Raw genomic sequence first — 14,903 nt, 5'->3', positions numbered from 1 at the left:
GTCTGGCTTATTTTGGAAAATTTTGCCAGAAAAGTCTGAAAAGAAAAAACTGCTCCGGGCGTAAAGACAGAAAAACAACGCGTTACTTTTTTATGTTGTGCTAATGCTTCCGGAAATCATAAGCTTAGATTGTTGGTGATTGGGAAGGCAAAAAATCCACGCATTTTCAAAAATTTTAACTGCCCAACTGAGTACAAGAGTTCCAAGTCCTCATCGATGACATCAGCTATTTTCTACGATTGGTTTCACAAATCCTTTGTGCCACAGGTTAATATTTGTTCTGCTACAGAAAAATATCGCTTTTAATAGCTAAGATTTTCTAATTTTAGGTAACAGATTTTCTTTTAAAAAAGACAATAAAACCAAACGAAGCTGTCGAAATATTTAACCGGGCTTTGGATTGGGCTCAATGCGAGAATGTTGAGCAAAATGACCTAAATGTATTAAGACGTTTACGAGAGAAAGCTCTCCTCCAAGTATTGGAAAGGAAAAAACAACAGAAAAAAATAACCGATTTTTTTTAGATGCATAAGTATGTATGTGAAATGTGATCTCTTTTGAAATGCGTTCCTTTAGTTTTAGTTAGGCTGAAAGCCTTTTTTGTTCTTTTTTTGTATTTGTTTATGTTTAGTTTAAGGTTATAGTCAATAAAAACGTTTAAAGCACACTATCAATATGTTTTTTTATTACAAGTTTCTACATTCATAAACGTCAACAATTTGTTAAACGTCAACACTCGTGGTTTTAATTAGTTGACGTTTTCCCGAGCGCACTGTATGTATATGCATGTAGATAGCTTAAAGATGGTACTCATATCTAACCCAACATTTAAGCATAAATTAACAATCGGAAAATTGTATATGAATATATGTACATATGTATGTATAAGACTTCTGTTAGCCAACGTTAATTGTTTCAATGCTGTGCATAAGGTATGGATTCAATATAATAGGCTATATTTGGTTCGCTTGAAGTGTGTATGAATACGTTAATAAAATTGTCAACGACCATACCACGCTGAAAACATCGGTTCTCGTCCGATCACCGAAATTAAGCAGCGTCGGGCGCGGTTAGTACTTGGATGGGGGACCGCTTGGGAACACCGCGTGTTGTTGACATCCAGCAACAATTTTTTTTCTTCATTTTATTTTGCACTTTTTATTAATAAAATATAATATTTATTTCAAAATATAAGTCTATACTTTGCTTATACATTAACATTTGCTATGTGTATTTCAACCAGTTCAATGCTCATCAATGAATTTCTCTACCCGTCTTTACTTTATTTCGTTAGTAAAACTACTTAGTTCGTTAATTTATGAAGTCACTCTTTTATTGTTTTCTAATTTACTTTGTTTAGTTAACTAATTAATTTAATATTAAATAAAATGTTTTATCCATAAAATTCAAGCCGAATAAAATAAGCTTGCAACAACCAACCTAAAACTATATACAGCAACAAGCACATGGACTGTGATCTTTTTTTTTTCCAAAGAAGAATATATGTATAAGTGACAGCAGACAATTTCACTAGAGGAGCAGTAGATGCAGAGCTAAAATAACTACCAATATCCCATTTACGCTTTGCAAACAAATTCAGAAATATTATATATGTATGTACAGTGCACTCGGGAAAACGTCAACACTAGTTTACGTCAACATCCCAAAACGTCAACCCTTAATTTTTTACATTGTCTACTCTAAAACGTCAACCAAACCACAAAGCTCTAAAACGTCAACTTTAAATAAATCAAAATTTTGAATTAAGCAACAGTTAAAATACACAGTTTTGATCACACACACACATTTATTTCATGAAATTAGTTCAGAATTCGGGTATTCCCCTTATATTTAAGTACATACATATTTATGTATATAGAATAGAAAAAAAATTCCATCTCAATGTGTTGTCTTTTTATATTCAGCTGATTTTTCGTTCTCGTAAGTGCCACATTACCAAAATGTGTTCAAAACAACCGAAAGTGCTTAAATTACAAGAAAAGGTAAATATTTTGGATTTATTAGAAAAGGGTGCAAGTGCGGTAGCTTTAGCAAAACAATATGGTATCTCAAAATCAACAATTAGCAAGATAAAAATGAAAAAAAAATAAAATTTTTGACTGTGTCAATAATACGCTTTCCGGCCAGAGAAAAAGAAAGACATTAAGAGCATCAGAGTTGCCGAAAATGGAAAAGCGCCTGTATCAATGGTTTGTAAAGCAGAGAGAAAAGCATTATCCGGTTAATGCATTAGCGCTCAAACAAAAGGCTAAAGAGATTCATCTAAAAATAAAAGAAAAGGAATGTTCTTTTAACGCAAGTGATGGATGGTTGCAAGGTTTTAAAAAAAGATATGGAGTTCGCCTGCTTAAAATAACTGGAGAAAAACTATCTTCACAGCCTTTGCTGGTCGAACCGTTTAAAATCAAACTTAAACAAAAAATTGAAGAAATGGGTCTTTGCCATGATCAATTGTACAATGCTGATGAGTCTGGCTTATTTTGGAAAATTTTGCCAGAAAAGTCTGAAAAGAAAAAACTGCTCCGGGCGTAAAGACAGAAAAACAACGCGTTACTTTTTTATGTTGTGCTAATGCTTCCGGAAATCATAAGCTTAGATTGTTGGTGATTGGGAAGGCAAAAAATCCACGCATTTTCAAAAATTTTAACTGCCCAACTGAGTACAAGAGTTCCAAGTCCTCATCGATGACATCAGCTATTTTCTACGATTGGTTTCACAAATCCTTTGTGCCACAGGTTAATATTTGTTCTGCTACAGAAAAATATCGCTTTTAATAGCTAAGATTTTCTAATTTTAGGTAACAGATTTTCTTTTAAAAAAGACAATAAAACCAAACGAAGCTGTCGAAATATTTAACCGGGCTTTGGATTGGGCTCAATGCGAGAATGTTGAGCAAAATGACCTAAATGTATTAAGACGTTTACGAGAGAAAGCTCTCCTCCAAGTATTGGAAAGGAAAAAACAACAGAAAAAAATAACCGATTTTTTTTAGATGCATAAGTATGTATGTGAAATGTGATCTCTTTTGAAATGCGTTCCTTTAGTTTTAGTTAGGCTGAAAGCCTTTTTTGTTCTTTTTTTGTATTTGTTTATGTTTAGTTTAAGGTTATAGTCAATAAAAACGTTTAAAGCACACTATCAATATGTTTTTTTATTACAAGTTTCTACATTCATAAACGTCAACAATTTGTTAAACGTCAACACTCGTGGTTTTAATTAGTTGACGTTTTCCCGAGCGCACTGTATGTATATGCATGTAGATAGCTTAAAGATGGTACTCATATCTAACCCAACATTTAAGCATAAATTAACAATCGGAAAATTGTATATGAATATATGTACATATGTATGTATAAGACTTCTGTTAGCCAACGTTAATTGTTTCAATGCTGTGCATAAGGTATGGATTCAATATAATAGGCTATATTTGGTTCGCTTGAAGTGTGTATGAATACGTTAATAAAATTGTCAACGACCATACCACGCTGAAAACATCGGTTCTCGTCCGATCACCGAAATTAAGCAGCGTCGGGCGCGGTTAGTACTTGGATGGGGGACCGCTTGGGAACACCGCGTGTTGTTGACATCCAGCAACAATTTTTTTTCTTCATTTTATTTTGCACTTTTTATTAATATAATATAATATTTATTTCAAAATATAAGTCTATACTTTGCTTATACATTAACATTTGCTATGTGTATTTCAACCAGTTCAATGCTCATCAATGAATTTCTCTACCCGTCTTTACTTTATTTCGTTAGTAAAACTACTTAGTTCGTTAATTTATGAAGTCACTCTTTTATTGTTTTCTAATTTACTTTGTTTAGTTAACTAATTAATTTAATATTAAATAAAATGTTTTATCCATAAAATTCAAGCCGAATAAAATAAGCTTGCAACAACCAACCTAAAACTATATACAGCAACAAGCACATAGACTGTGATCTTTTTTTTTTTTCCAAAGAAGAATATATGTATAAGTGACAGCAGACAATTTCACTAGAGGAGCAGTAGATGCAGAGCTAAAATAACTACCAATATCCCATTTACGCTTTGCAAACAAATTCAGAAATATTATATATGTATGTACAGTGCACTCGGGAAAACGTCAACACTAGTTTACGTCAACATCCCAAAACGTCAACCCTTAATTTTTTACATTGTCTACTCTAAAACGTCAACCAAACCACAAAGCTCTAAAACGTCAACTTTAAATAAATCAAAATTTTGAATTAAGCAACAGTTAAAATACACAGTTTTAATCACACACACACATTTATTTCATGAAATTAGTTCAGAATTCGGGTATTCCCCTTATATTTAAGTACATACATATTTATGTATATAGAATAGAAAAAAAATTCCATCTCAATGTGTTGTCTTTTTATATTCAGTTGATTTTTCGTTCTCGTAAGTGCCACATTACCAAAATGTGTTCAAAACAACCGAAAGTGCTTAAATTACAAGAAAAGGTAAATATTTTGGATTTATTAGAAAAGGGTGCAAGTGCGGTAGCTTTAGCAAAACAATATGGTATCTCAAAATCAACAATTAGCAAGATAAAAATGGAAAAAAATAAAATTTTTGACTGTGTCAATAATACGCTTTCCGGCCAGAGAAAAAGAAAGACATTAAGAGCATCAGAGTTGCCGAAAATGGAAAAGCGCCTGTATCAATGGTTTGTAAAGCAGAGAGAAAAGCATTATCCGGTTAATGCATTAGCGCTCAAACAAAAGGCTAAAGAGATTCATCTAAAAATAAAAGAAAAGGAATGTTCTTTTAACGCAAGTGATGGATGGTTGCAAGGTTTTAAAAAAAGATATGGAGTTCGCCTGCTTAAAATAACTGGAGAAAAACTATCTTCACAGCCTTTGCTGGTCGAACCATTTAAAATCAAACTTAAACAAAAAATTGAAGAAATGGGTCTTTGCCATGATCAATTGTACAATGCTGATGAGTCTGGCTTATTTTGGAAAATTTTGCCAGAAAAGTCTGAAAAGAAAAAACTGCTCCGGGCGTAAAGACAGAAAAACAACGCGTTACTTTTTTATGTTGTGCTAATGCTTCCGGAAATCATAAGCTTAGATTGTTGGTGATTGGGAAGGCAAAAAATCCACGCATTTTCAAAAATTTTAACTGCCCAACTGAGTACAAGAGTTCCAAGTCCTCATCGATGACATCAGCTATTTTCTACGATTGGTTTCACAAATCCTTTGTGCCACAGGTTAATATTTGTTCTGCTACAGAAAAATATCGCTTTTAATAGCTAAGATTTTCTAATTTTAGGTAACAGATTTTCTTTTAAAAAAGACAATAAAACCAAACGAAGCTGTCGAAATATTTAACCGGGCTTTGGATTGGGCTCAATGCGAGAATGTTGAGCAAAATGACCTAAATGTATTAAGACGTTTACGAGAGAAAGCTCTCCTCCAAGTATTGGAAAGGAAAAAACAACAGAAAAAAATAACCGATTTTTTTTAGATGCATAAGTATGTATGTGAAATGTGATCTCTTTTGAAATGCGTTCCTTTAGTTTTAGTTAGGCTGAAAGCCTTTTTTGTTCTTTTTTTGTATTTGTTTATGTTTAGTTTAAGGTTATAGTCAATAAAAACGTTTAAAGCACACTATCAATATGTTTTTTTATTACAAGTTTCTACATTCATAAACGTCAACAATTTGTTAAACGTCAACACTCGTGGTTTTAATTAGTTGACGTTTTCCCGAGCGCACTGTATGTATATGCATGTAGATAGCTTAAAGATGGTACTCATATCTAACCCAACATTTAAGCATAAATTAACAATCGGAAAATTGTATATGAATATATGTACATATGTATGTATAAGACTTCTGTTAGCCAACGTTAATTGTTTCAATGCTGTGCATAAGGTATGGATTCAATATAATAGGCTATATTTGGTTCGCTTGAAGTGTGTATGAATACGTTAATAAAATTGTCAACGACCATACCACGCTGAAAACATCGGTTCTCGTCCGATCACCGAAATTAAGCAGCGTCGGGCGCGGTTAGTACTTGGATGGGGGACCGCTTGGGAACACCGCGTGTTGTTGACATCCAGCAACAATTTTTTTTCTTCATTTTATTTTGCACTTTTTATTAATATAATATAATATTTATTTCAAAATATAAGTCTATACTTTGCTTATACATTAACATTTGCTATGTGTATTTCAACCAGTTCAATGCTCATCAATGAATTTCTCTACCCGTCTTTACTTTATTTCGTTAGTAAAACTACTTAGTTCGTTAATTTATGAAGTCACTCTTTTATTGTTTTCTAATTTACTTTGTTTAGTTAACTAATTAATTTAATATTAAATAAAATGTTTTATCCATAAAATTCAAGCCGAATAAAATAAGCTTGCAACAACCAACCTAAAACTATATACAGCAACAAGCACATAGACTGTGATCTTTTTTTTTTCCAAAGAAGAATATATGTATAAGTGACAGCAGACAATTTCACTAGAGGAGCAGTAGATGCAGAGCTAAAATAACTACCAATATCCCATTTACGCTTTGCAAACAAATTCAGAAATATTATATATGTATGTACAGTGCACTCGGGAAAACGTCAACACTAGTTTACGTCAACATCCCAAAACGTCAACCCTTAATTTTTTACATTGTCTACTCTAAAACGTCAACCAAACCACAAAGCTCTAAAACGTCAACTTTAAATAAATCAAAATTTTGAATTAAGCAACAGTTAAAATACACAGTTTTGATCACACACACACATTTATTTCATGAAATTAGTTCAGAATTCGGGTATTCCCCTTATATTTAAGTACATACATATTTATGTATATAGAATAGAAAAAAAATTCCATCTCAATGTGTTGTCTTTTTATATTCAGTTGATTTTTCGTTCTCGTAAGTGCCACATTACCAAAATGTGTTCAAAACAACCGAAAGTGCTTAAATTACAAGAAAAGGTAAATATTTTGGATTTATTAGAAAAGGGTGCAAGTGCGGTAGCTTTAGCAAAACAATATGGTATCTCAAAATCAACAATTAGCAAGATAAAAATGAAAAAAAATAAAATTTTTGACTGTGTCAATAATACGCTTTCCGGCCAGAGAAAAAGAAAGACATTAAGAGCATCAGAGTTGCCGAAAATGGAAAAGCGCCTGTATCAATGGTTTGTAAAGCAGAGAGAAAAGCATTATCCGGTTAATGCATTAGCGCTCAAACAAAAGGCTAAAGAGATTCATCTAAAAATAAAAGAAAAGGAATGTTCTTTTAACGCAAGTGATGGATGGTTGCAAGGTTTTAAAAAAAGATATGGAGTTCGCCTGCTTAAAATAACTGGAGAAAAACTATCTTCACAGCCTTTGCTGGTCGAACCATTTAAAATCAAACTTAAACAAAAAATTGAAGAAATGGGTCTTTGCCATGATCAATTGTACAATGCTGATGAGTCTGGCTTATTTTGGAAAATTTTGCCAGAAAAGTCTGAAAAGAAAAAACTGCTCCGGGCGTAAAGACAGAAAAACAACGCGTTACTTTTTTATGTTGTGCTAATGCTTCCGGAAATCATAAGCTTAGATTGTTGGTGATTGGGAAGGCAAAAAATCCACGCATTTTCAAAAATTGTAACTGCCCAACTGAGTACAAGAGTTCCAAGTCCTCATCGATGACATCAGCTATTTTCTACGATTGGTTTCACAAATCCTTTGTGCCACAGGTTAATATTTGTTCTGCTACAGAAAAATATCGCTTTTAATAGCTAAGATTTTCTAATTTTAGGTAACAGATTTTCTTTTAAAAAAGACAATAAAACCAAACGAAGCTGTCGAAATATTTAACCGGGCTTTGGATTGGGCTCAATGCGAGAATGTTGAGCAAAATGACCTAAATGTATTAAGACGTTTACGAGAGAAAGCTCTCCTCCAAGTATTGGAAAGGAAAAAACAACAGAAAAAAAAAACCGATTTTTTTTAGATGCATAAGTATGTATGTGAAATGTGATCTCTTTTGAAATGCGTTCCTTTAGTTTTAGTTAGGCTGAAAGCCTTTTTTGTTCTTTTTTTGTATTTGTTTATGTTTAGTTTAAGGTTATAGTCAATAAAAACGTTTAAAGCACACTATCAATATGTTTTTTTATTACAAGTTTCTACATTCATAAACGTCAACAATTTGTTAAACGTCAACACTCGTGGTTTTAATTAGTTGACGTTTTCCCGAGCGCACTGTATGTATATGCATGTAGATAGCTTAAAGATGGTACTCATATCTAACCCAACATTTAAGCATAAATTAACAATCGGAAAATTGTATATGAATATATGTACATATGTATGTATAAGACTTCTGTTAGCCAACGTTAATTGTTTCAATGCTGTGCATAAGGTATGGATTCAATATAATAGGCTATATTTGGTTCGCTTGAAGTGTGTATGAATACGTTAATAAAATTGTCAACGACCATACCACGCTGAAAACATCGGTTCTCGTCCGATCACCGAAATTAAGCAGCGTCGGGCGCGGTTAGTACTTGGATGGGGGACCGCTTGGGAACACCGCGTGTTGTTGACATCCAGCAACAATTTTTTTTCTTCATTTTATTTTGCACTTTTTATTAATATAATATAATATTTATTTCAAAATATAAGTCTATACTTTGCTTATACATTAACATTTGCTATGTGTATTTCAACCAGTTCAATGCTCATCAATGAATTTCTCTACCCGTCTTTACTTTATTTCGTTAGTAAAACTACTTAGTTCGTTAATTTATGAAGTCACTCTTTTATTGTTTTCTAATTTACTTTGTTTAGTTAACTAATTAATTTAATATTAAATAAAATGTTTTATCCATAAAATTCAAGCCGAATAAAATAAGCTTGCAACAACCAACCTAAAACTATATACAGCAACAAGCACATAGACTGTGATCTTTTTTTTTTTTCCAAAGAAGAATATATGTATAAGTGACAGCAGACAATTTCACTAGAGGAGCAGTAGATGCAGAGCTAAAATAACTACCAATATCCCATTTACGCTTTGCAAACAAATTCAGAAATATTATATATGTATGTACAGTGCACTCGGGAAAACGTCAACACTAGTTTACGTCAACATCCCAAAACGTCAACCCTTAATTTTTTACATTGTCTACTCTAAAACGTCAACCAAACCACAAAGCTCTAAAACGTCAACTTTAAATAAATCAAAATTTTGAATTAAGCAACAGTTAAAATACACAGTTTTAATCACACACACACATTTATTTCATGAAATTAGTTCAGAATTCGGGTATTCCCCTTATATTTAAGTACATACATATTTATGTATATAGAATAGAAAAAAAATTCCATCTCAATGTGTTGTCTTTTTATATTCAGTTGATTTTTCGTTCTCGTAAGTGCCACATTACCAAAATGTGTTCAAAACAACCGAAAGTGCTTAAATTACAAGAAAAGGTAAATATTTTGGATTTATTAGAAAAGGGTGCAAGTGCGGTAGCTTTAGCAAAACAATATGGTATCTCAAAATCAACAATTAGCAAGATAAAAATGGAAAAAAATAAAATTTTTGACTGTGTCAATAATACGCTTTCCGGCCAGAGAAAAAGAAAGACATTAAGAGCATCAGAGTTGCCGAAAATGGAAAAGCGCCTGTATCAATGGTTTGTAAAGCAGAGAGAAAAGCATTATCCGGTTAATGCATTAGCGCTCAAACAAAAGGCTAAAGAGATTCATCTAAAAATAAAAGAAAAGGAATGTTCTTTTAACGCAAGTGATGGATGGTTGCAAGGTTTTAAAAAAAGATATGGAGTTCGCCTGCTTAAAATAACTGGAGAAAAACTATCTTCACAGCCTTTGCTGGTCGAACCATTTAAAATCAAACTTAAACAAAAAATTGAAGAAATGGGTCTTTGCCATGATCAATTGTACAATGCTGATGAGTCTGGCTTATTTTGGAAAATTTTGCCAGAAAAGTCTGAAAAGAAAAAACTGCTCCGGGCGTAAAGACAGAAAAACAACGCGTTACTTTTTTATGTTGTGCTAATGCTTCCGGAAATCATAAGCTTAGATTGTTGGTGATTGGGAAGGCAAAAAATCCACGCATTTTCAAAAATTTTAACTGCCCAACTGAGTACAAGAGTTCCAAGTCCTCATCGATGACATCAGCTATTTTCTACGATTGGTTTCACAAATCCTTTGTGCCACAGGTTAATATTTGTTCTGCTACAGAAAAATATCGCTTTTAATAGCTAAGATTTTCTAATTTTAGGTAACAGATTTTCTTTTAAAAAAGACAATAAAACCAAACGAAGCTGTCGAAATATTTAACCGGGCTTTGGATTGGGCTCAATGCGAGAATGTTGAGCAAAATGACCTAAATGTATTAAGACGTTTACGAGAGAAAGCTCTCCTCCAAGTATTGGAAAGGAAAAAACAACAGAAAAAAATAACCGATTTTTTTTAGATGCATAAGTATGTATGTGAAATGTGATCTCTTTTGAAATGCGTTCCTTTAGTTTTAGTTAGGCTGAAAGCCTTTTTTGTTCTTTTTTTGTATTTGTTTATGTTTAGTTTAAGGTTATAGTCAATAAAAACGTTTAAAGCACACTATCAATATGTTTTTTTATTACAAGTTTCTACATTCATAAACGTCAACAATTTGTTAAACGTCAACACTCGTGGTTTTAATTAGTTGACGTTTTCCCGAGCGCACTGTATGTATATGCATGTAGATAGCTTAAAGATGGTACTCATATCTAACCCAACATTTAAGCATAAATTAACAATCGGAAAATTGTATATGAATATATGTACATATGTATGTATAAGACTTCTGTTAGCCAACGTTAATTGTTTCAATGCTGTGCATAAGGTATGGATTCAATATAATAGGCTATATTTGGTTCGCTTGAAGTGTGTATGAATACGTTAATAAAATTGTCAACGACCATACCACGCTGAAAACATCGGTTCTCGTCCGATCACCGAAATTAAGCAGCGTCGGGCGCGGTTAGTACTTGGATGGGGGACCGCTTGGGAACACCGCGTGTTGTTGACATCCAGCAACAATTTTTTTTCTTCATTTTATTTTGCACTTTTTATTAATATAATATAATATTTATTTCAAAATATAAGTCTATACTTTGCTTATACATTAACATTTGCTATGTGTATTTCAACCAGTTCAATGCTCATCAATGAATTTCTCTACCCGTCTTTACTTTATTTCGTTAGTAAAACTACTTAGTTCGTTAATTTATGAAGTCACTCTTTTATTGTTTTCTAATTTACTTTGTTTAGTTAACTAATTAATTTAATATTAAATAAAATGTTTTATCCATAAAATTCAAGCCGAATAAAATAAGCTTGCAACAACCAACCTAAAACTATATACAGCAACAAGCACATAGACTGTGATCTTTTTTTTTTCCAAAGAAGAATATATGTATAAGTGACAGCAGACAATTTCACTAGAGGAGCAGTAGATGCAGAGCTAAAATAACTACCAATATCCCATTTACGCTTTGCAAACAAATTCAGAAATATTATATATGTATGTACAGTGCACTCGGGAAAACGTCAACACTAGTTTACGTCAACATCCCAAAACGTCAACCCTTAATTTTTTACATTGTCTACTCTAAAACGTCAACCAAACCACAAAGCTCTAAAACGTCAACTTTAAATAAATCAAAATTTTGAATTAAGCAACAGTTAAAATACACAGTTTTGATCACACACACACATTTATTTCATGAAATTAGTTCAGAATTCGGGTATTCCCCTTATATTTAAGTACATACATATTTATGTATATAGAATAGAAAAAAAATTCCATCTCAATGTGTTGTCTTTTTATATTCAGTTGATTTTTCGTTCTCGTAAGTGCCACATTACCAAAATGTGTTCAAAACAACCGAAAGTGCTTAAATTACAAGAAAAGGTAAATATTTTGGATTTATTAGAAAAGGGTGCAAGTGCGGTAGCTTTAGCAAAACAATATGGTATCTCAAAATCAACAATTAGCAAGATAAAAATGAAAAAAAATAAAATTTTTGACTGTGTCAATAATACGCTTTCCGGCCAGAGAAAAAGAAAGACATTAAGAGCATCAGAGTTGCCGAAAATGGAAAAGCGCCTGTATCAATGGTTTGTAAAGCAGAGAGAAAAGCATTATCCGGTTAATGCATTAGCGCTCAAACAAAAGGCTAAAGAGATTCATCTAAAAATAAAAGAAAAGGAATGTTCTTTTAACGCAAGTGATGGATGGTTGCAAGGTTTTAAAAAAAGATATGGAGTTCGCCTGCTTAAAATAACTGGAGAAAAACTATCTTCACAGCCTTTGCTGGTCGAACCATTTAAAATCAAACTTAAACAAAAAATTGAAGAAATGGGTCTTTGCCATGATCAATTGTACAATGCTGATGAGTCTGGCTTATTTTGGAAAATTTTGCCAGAAAAGTCTGAAAAGAAAAAACTGCTCCGGGCGTAAAGACAGAAAAACAACGCGTTACTTTTTTATGTTGTGCTAATGCTTCCGGAAATCATAAGCTTAGATTGTTGGTGATTGGGAAGGCAAAAAATCCACGCATTTTCAAAAATTGTAACTGCCCAACTGAGTACAAGAGTTCCAAGTCCTCATCGATGACATCAGCTATTTTCTACGATTGGTTTCACAAATCCTTTGTGCCACAGGTTAATATTTGTTCTGCTACAGAAAAATATCGCTTTTAATAGCTAAGATTTTCTAATTTTAGGTAACAGATTTTCTTTTAAAAAAGACAATAAAACCAAACGAAGCTGTCGAAATATTTAACCGGGCTTTGGATTGGGCTCAATGCGAGAATGTTGAGCAAAATGACCTAAATGTATTAAGACGTTTACGAGAGAAAGCTCTCCTCCAAGTATTGGAAAGGAAAAAACAACAGAAAAAAAAAACCGATTTTTTTTAGATGCATAAGTATGTATGTGAAATGTGATCTCTTTTGAAATGCGTTCCTTTAGTTTTAGTTAGGCTGAAAGCCTTTTTTGTTCTTTTTTTGTATTTGTTTATGTTTAGTTTAAGGTTATAGTCAATAAAAACGTTTAAAGCACACTATCAATATGTTTTTTTATTACAAGTTTCTACATTCATAAACGTCAACAATTTGTTAAACGTCAACACTCGTGGTTTTAATTAGTTGACGTTTTCCCGAGCGCACTGTATGTATATGCATGTAGATAGCTTAAAGATGGTACTCATATCTAACCCAACATTTAAGCATAAATTAACAATCGGAAAATTGTATATGAATATATGTACATATGTATGTATAAGACTTCTGTTAGCCAACGTTAATTGTTTCAATGCTGTGCATAAGGTATGGATTCAATATAATAGGCTATATTTGGTTCGCTTGAAGTGTGTATGAATACGTTAATAAAATTGTCAACGACCATACCACGCTGAAAACATCGGTTCTCGTCCGATCACCGAAATTAAGCAGCGTCGGGCGCGGTTAGTACTTGGATGGGGGACCGCTTGGGAACACCGCGTGTTGTTGACATCCAGCAACAATTTTTTTTCTTCATTTTATTTTGCACTTTTTATTAATATAATATAATATTTATTTCAAAATATAAGTCTATACTTTGCTTATACATTAACATTTGCTATGTGTATTTCAACCAGTTCAATGCTCATCAATGAATTTCTCTACCCGTCTTTACTTTATTTCGTTAGTAAAACTACTTAGTTCGTTAATTTATGAAGTCACTCTTTTATTGTTTTCTAATTTACTTTGTTTAGTTAACTAATTAATTTAATATTAAATAAAATGTTTTATCCATAAAATTCAAGCCGAATAAAATAAGCTTGCAACAACCAACCTAAAACTATATACAGCAACAAGCACATAGACTGTGATCTTTTTTTTTTCCAAAGAAGAATATATGTATAAGTGACAGCAGACAATTTCACTAGAGGAGCAGTAGATGCAGAGCTAAAATAACTACCAATATCCCATTTACGCTTTGCAAACAAATTCAGAAATATTATATATGTATGTACAGTGCACTCGGGAAAACGTCAACACTAGTTTACGTCAACATCCCAAAACGTCAACCCTTAATTTTTTACATTGTCTACTCTAAAACGTCAACCAAACCACAAAGCTCTAAAACGTCAACTTTAAATAAATCAAAATTTTGAATTAAGCAACAGTTAAAATACACAGTTTTGATCACACACACACATTTATTTCATGAAATTAGTTCAGAATTCGGGTATTCCCCTTATATTTAAGTACATACATATTTATGTATATAGAATAGAAAAAAAATTCCATCTCAATGTGTTGTCTTTTTATATTCAGTTGATTTTTCGTTCTCGTAAGTGCCACATTACCAAAATGTGTTCAAAACAACCGAAAGTGCTTAAATTACAAGAAAAGGTAAATATTTTGGATTTATTAGAAAAGGGTGCAAGTGCGGTAGCTTTAGCAAAACAATATGGTATCTCAAAATCAACAATTAGCAAGATAAAAATGAAAAAAAATAAAATTTTTGACTGTGTCAATAATACGCTTTCCGGCCAGAGAAAAAGAAAGACATTAAGAGCATCAGAGTTGCCGAAAATGGAAAAGCGCCTGTATCAATGGTTTGTAAAGCAGAGAGAAAAGCATTATCCGGTTAATGCATTAGCGCTCAAACAAAAGGCTAAAGAGATTCATCTAAAAATAAAAGAAAAGGAATGTTCTTTTAACGCAAGTGATGGATGGTTGCAAGGTTTTAAAAAAAGATATGGAGTTCGCCTGCTTAAAATAACTGGAGAAAAACTATCTTCACAGCCTTTGCTGGTCGAACCATTTAAAATCAAACTTAAACAAAAAATTGAAGAAATGGGTCT

The 14,903-nt window shown here is 32.3% G+C and overlaps 6 non-coding genes across 6 annotated transcripts; all 6 read left to right on the top strand.

Annotated features, from left to right (window-relative positions):
* Nucleotides 1-999: 999 nt before the first annotated feature.
* LOC128865512 (5S ribosomal RNA) lies at nucleotides 1,000-1,118 on the top strand. The gene has a single exon (XR_008454840.1). It is a non-coding gene; the product is annotated as a 5S ribosomal RNA (ribosomal RNA).
* A 2,370-nt stretch (nucleotides 1,119-3,488) lies between these two features.
* On the top strand, nucleotides 3,489-3,607 carry LOC128865511 (5S ribosomal RNA). Its single transcript, XR_008454839.1, has one exon. It is a non-coding gene; the product is annotated as a 5S ribosomal RNA (ribosomal RNA).
* Nucleotides 3,608-5,978: 2,371 nt separating this feature from the next.
* On the top strand, nucleotides 5,979-6,097 carry LOC128865503 (5S ribosomal RNA). Its single transcript, XR_008454833.1, has one exon. It is a non-coding gene; the product is annotated as a 5S ribosomal RNA (ribosomal RNA).
* A 2,369-nt stretch (nucleotides 6,098-8,466) lies between these two features.
* Nucleotides 8,467-8,585, top strand: LOC128865492 (5S ribosomal RNA). Its single transcript, XR_008454825.1, has one exon. It is a non-coding gene; the product is annotated as a 5S ribosomal RNA (ribosomal RNA).
* Nucleotides 8,586-10,956: 2,371 nt separating this feature from the next.
* LOC128865481 (5S ribosomal RNA) lies at nucleotides 10,957-11,075 on the top strand. The gene has a single exon (XR_008454820.1). It is a non-coding gene; the product is annotated as a 5S ribosomal RNA (ribosomal RNA).
* Nucleotides 11,076-13,444: 2,369 nt separating this feature from the next.
* On the top strand, nucleotides 13,445-13,563 carry LOC128865475 (5S ribosomal RNA). The gene has a single exon (XR_008454815.1). It is a non-coding gene; the product is annotated as a 5S ribosomal RNA (ribosomal RNA).
* Nucleotides 13,564-14,903: the final 1,340 nt, after the last annotated feature.

Source organism: Anastrepha ludens, chromosome 5, assembly GCF_028408465.1.
Source record: "Anastrepha ludens isolate Willacy chromosome 5, idAnaLude1.1, whole genome shotgun sequence".
Lineage (NCBI taxonomy): Eukaryota > Metazoa > Arthropoda > Insecta > Diptera > Tephritidae > Anastrepha > Anastrepha ludens.
The sequence above is the reverse complement of the archived record's forward strand: the minus strand, read 5'-3'. Positions and strand labels throughout refer to the sequence as shown.